General features: G+C 48.8%; 1 long non-coding RNA gene across 1 annotated transcript; it reads right to left on the bottom strand.

Moving 5' to 3' along the window:
* Positions 1–821: 821 nt before the first annotated feature.
* Positions 822–4,563, bottom strand: LOC129694212 (uncharacterized). Its single transcript, XR_008722980.1, has 3 exons — positions 4,459–4,563; positions 1,277–1,309; positions 822–937 (listed from the first exon to the last, which is right to left on the bottom strand). It is a non-coding gene; the product is annotated as an uncharacterized LOC129694212 (long non-coding RNA).
* Between the last annotated feature and the right edge of the window lie 267 nt (positions 4,564–4,830).

Below are 4,830 nucleotides of genomic sequence, written 5' to 3'. Positions count from 1 at the left end.
ATCCTTTCCCATACAATTTAAACAAAGTTGCAAGAATAGCAGGTTGATTATACAGGATCTGCAAAAACTAAGCAAAGTCTCCGTAGCGATCCGGAGCTTTGACAACCCGATCCGAGCGAGGGCGCACAGCACCCTCACCCTCCCCACCCGAAAGAAGAGAGGGCAGACCGGGAACAGGAACACGTGGGAAGGAGAAGGCCGGCGTTGACCCCGGCTGCAAGGGGGAACCGGCAGGCACCGGGGAACCAGGAGAGAGGGAAGGGGAGGTACGGGCGGCAGGCGGAGAGAGAGAGAGAGACGGGCAGGAGGCGAGCGGACCGGAGAGCGGAGACCGGGAAGGGCAGAGGGAGGAAGGCGAGGGACGCGAACCGACCGAGGCATGTTACGGGCAGAGGGATGTTACTGGAGGGGGGCATCGCAGGCGGGGGAGAATAAGGAACAGCAGGAGGAGGTTTCGTTTAGAAGGAGGAGAATCCCTCTCATCCTACTAAACTCCAGAGTGTACAAGCCCAGCCGCTCCATTCTCTCAGCATATGGCAGTCCCGCCATCCCGGGAATTAACCTGGTGAACCTACGCTGCACTCCCTCAATAGCAAGAATGTCCTTCCTCAAATTAGGGGACCAAAACTGCACACAATACTCCAGGTGTGGTCTCACTAGGGCCCTGTACAACTGCAGAAGGACCTATTTGCTCCTATACTCAACTCCTCTTGTCATGAAGGCCAACAGGCCATTTGCTTTCTTCACTGTCTACTGTACATGGGTGACACCCTGAACCATCCATTTCGACTGGTTAGGGAGTTAAATAGTTCATTGTCCTTACGTTTGTCTCTACGGTATTGCCTGCAGAGGTGGATGATGACGAGAAGAAAGCAGCCTTCCAACATGACCGAGATTGCCAGGATCAGCAGCAGAATGGTGACACTTTTTATCTTCCCTGTGGAGAAGACAACAGCTCAGAACCTGCCAACAACAACAGGCCATTCGGCCCCTCAAGATCAGTCCAGCTCACAGCCACATCTGAACAGCGCATCATTGTGTAGGAAATGAACTGCAGATGTTGGTTTTTCACCCAAGACATAGACACAACATTGCCTGAGCAACTCTGTGGGACAGGGAGCATCGCTGGAGAAAATGGGTGGGTGACGTTTCAGGTGGGGACCCTTCTTCAGACTGATTGTAGGAAGGAAGGGGTGGGGAGGGTGGTACTGGAGCAACTGGCATTGTGGGTACATGAGGACAGTTTGGCCCTCAACCGCGACCATTCAGGACTGACCTTGCTTCACGGTGAAGACCTCGTCTCTTCCCACTGCAAAATAAAAGGCAGAGCATCAATGCTTCCTGTTTGGATCGAAGATAGACACGAAACGTTGGAGTAACTCTCAGCGCTGTTCTTCTTTGTTCTAACGTCAAATCGTCACCCATTCCTTCTCGTTTAAGAAAGAACTGCAGATGCTGGTAAAATCGAAGGTAGACACAAAATGCTGGCGAAACTCAGCGGGTGAAGCAGCATCTATGGAGAGAAGGAATTGGCGATGTTTCTGGTCAAGATCCTTCTTCAGTCTGAAGTTCAGTCTGAAGAAGGGTCTCGACCCAAAACGTCACCCATTCCTTCTCTCCAGAGACGCTGCCTCACCCGTTGAGTTACTCCAGTTTTTTGTGCCTGTCTTCGGTGTAAACCAGCATCTGCAGTTCCCACCTTAGCAGGTGGAATTCGCTGTCAAAACACGGGGGGGACACAGTTTTTTAGCGGCACACGCGAGGCTTCAACCGTGGGCCCTGTGGACGGTAACATCGGGAGCTGACCTGGTTGGTGACCGACTCCGAATTCCAGCAACAGCAGCTTCGTCCGCCCCGAATCGCGGGGCTTGAACCGGCCCGTTCGCGGGGCCTTTCATCGGTAACCAGCTTCCGTCTCCGCACCAAAGATCCCATAGCGGAGCAAAGAAACTAGTGCAGAGACGGTAGCCGGTTACGGAAACATCCTCGTAAAAAATCAAAGATCTTTGGTAAAAATCTTCTCCTTATTTTCTTTCTGCCTCTCTGCCTCACAATCAAATGCAAAAAGATGCCTATGTTCGTTCCAAAGCGTGTGGGGAGTCTGGCCCGGATCAGCACGGCTGGGACACCAGGGTAAAGTTGCCGGGACGTTTGCAATGTATTTTTAACAGAATTATAATTTATTAACATATTAATCATTAACAAAAAATAACAGAATTATGAATTATGTATTTAACACTATATCACACACACAAACTGTTCCCCCGCAACACTGATTACACCGCGAGAGGGATATACTAAGTTGGGTCGGGTTACTGAAATGGCCGAAGAAATAGCCCACATTCCGCTCCGTTGCATACTACACGTCAGTCCATTGGATTTACCAGGAGTGGACTATCTTACTCGCTACAGGATCTTTTCTTGGGACTGTGTGACCTTCTGGAGCGTCTCTGCTCGAGCGAGGCCGAGAGGGCTTGATCAGGCAGATACGAGGATCGAACACGCGGTGGGGTAGGTCAGTGTTTGAAATGTGATTGTGCTTTGTTAAAATAAAGATTAGTTGTTCAAGTGCTTGATTCAGTGTTTCTGACGGAAACTAGATTGGGGGGAAAGCCAAGAACGAACAATTTATATGGTGACACATCATGTTAATACAATGTTAATAGAGACATTTAACAAAAGCTTAACAGTGACACCCCACTGTCTCGTGGAAAGCGGAGATTATTATTATTTTTTACACCCAAATTCGAAATCCAGATTACAAAACATGGGGGGGGGGGGGGGGGATTGTCCCCCCATCTCAAAACATGGGAAGTGGGGGAACGCCCCCCCCCCCTCCAGGATTTCATGCCTTCCTACACTCCCTGTTTGGGATGTGGTTGCCTGAGGAAATACGTTGTTTTTAATCGGCTAGTGTTATAGATCAGTCACATCTCTCTCTCGCTCGATTTGATTTACAATTTACATGGTGACACATCATGTTAATACGAGACATTTAACGAATAACGAGAAAGATAGGAAAGTGGTGAAATCATTGGACAAAGTCAGGATGGATTTACGAAAGGTAAATCATGTCTGACGAATCTTATAGAATTTTTCGAGGATGTAACTAGTAGCGTGGATAGGGGAGAACCAGTGGATGTGGTGTATCTGGACTTCCAGAAGGCTTTCGACAAGGTCCCACATAAGAGATTAGTATACAACCTTAAAGCACACGGCATTGGGGGTTCAGTATTGATGTGGATAGAGAACTGGCTGACAAACAGGAAGCAAAGAGTAGGAGTAAACGGGTCCTTTTCACAATGGCAGGCAGTGACTAGTGGGGTACCGCAAGGCTCAGTGCTGGGACCCCAGCTATTTACAATATATATTAATGATCTGGATGAGGGAATTGAAGGCAATATCTCCAAGTTTGTGGATGACACTAAGCTGGGGGGCAGTGTTAGCTGTGAGGAGGATGCTAGGAGACTGCAAGGTCACTTGGATAGGCGGGGGGAGTGGGCAAATGTTGGCCAGAGGCAGTATAATGGGGATAAATGGCCATTTTGTGGCAAAAAACGGGAAAGCGAATTATCTAATGTTAGCGATTGGGAAAGGGGGAGATGCAGCGAGACCTTTGTGTCATACACCAGTCATGAAGGTAGCATGCAGGTTCAGCAGGCAGTGCAGTGGTATGTTAGCTTTCATTGCAAAAGGATTTGAGTATAGGAGCAGGGAGGTTTACTGCAGTTGTACAGGGTCTTGGTGAGACCACACCTGGAATATTGCGTACAGTTTTGTTCTCCAAATCTGAGGAAGGACATTATTGCCATAGAGGGAGTGCAGAGACGGTTCACCAGGCTGATTCCTGGGATGTCAGGACTGTCTTATGAAGAAAGACTGGATAGACTTGGTTTATACTCTCTAGAATTTAGAAGATTGAGAGGGGATCTTATAGAAACTTACAAAATTCTTAAGGGGTTGGACAGGCTAGATGCAGGAAGATTGCTCCCCGATGTTGGGGAAGTCCAGGACAAGGGGTCACAGCTTAAGGATAAGGGGGAAATCCTTTAAAACCGAGATGAGAAGAAGAACCTTTTTCACACAGAGAGTGGTGAATCTCTGGAACTCTCTGCCACAGAGGGTAGTTGAGGCCAGTTCATTGGCTATATTTAAGAGGGAGTTAGATGTGGCCCTTGTGGCTAAGGGGATCAGGGGGTATGGAGAGAAGGCAGGTACGGGATACTGAGTTGGATGATCAGCCATGATCATATTGAATGGCGGTGCAGGCTCGAAGGGCCGAATGGCCTACTCCTGCACCTAATTTCTATGTTTCTATGTTTCTATACAGCGTGGAAATCTAGTGACCATAAATAAGGGCATTTGATAATATCGTTTCATTCACTCATTCGCTCACTCATCATTTATTTATGACCTTCTGTTCCGGGCTGCGGGTCTGATAGTGGAGTGATCACTTACCGTTCACCGTGAGATACGTCCCTGTCCCATATGCTTCGCTGCTCATAGTTTTCACCTGACAGAAATACAGGCCGGAATCGTTAACCCGCGCGTCATTCAATTGTAGAGAAGCGTCCATGTATGTAACCGGTGCATCCGGCGCTTTGAGTCTGAAGACACGACCTCTGTACTCCGCTGTTTCATTGGAAACACGCGTCCCGTTTGTGGCTCCCTTGAACCAATGGCGGCCCATATTTGATCCGTGATGTTGTGTCTACACGGGAGAATCACTGTGTCGCCTTCAGTGGCCTCAATGGTGGACGTGTCCTGAATGACTGTGATCTTCTCAGCGACAACACCTGGGGGCGGCAAGCAAAGTCTACTTGGTACTTG

The sequence above is a fragment of the Leucoraja erinacea genome, unplaced genomic scaffold (assembly GCF_028641065.1).
Source record: "Leucoraja erinacea ecotype New England unplaced genomic scaffold, Leri_hhj_1 Leri_57S, whole genome shotgun sequence".
Classification (NCBI taxonomy): Eukaryota; Metazoa; Chordata; class Chondrichthyes; order Rajiformes; family Rajidae; genus Leucoraja; species Leucoraja erinaceus.
This window is presented reverse-complemented; position numbering and strand designations above follow the sequence as displayed.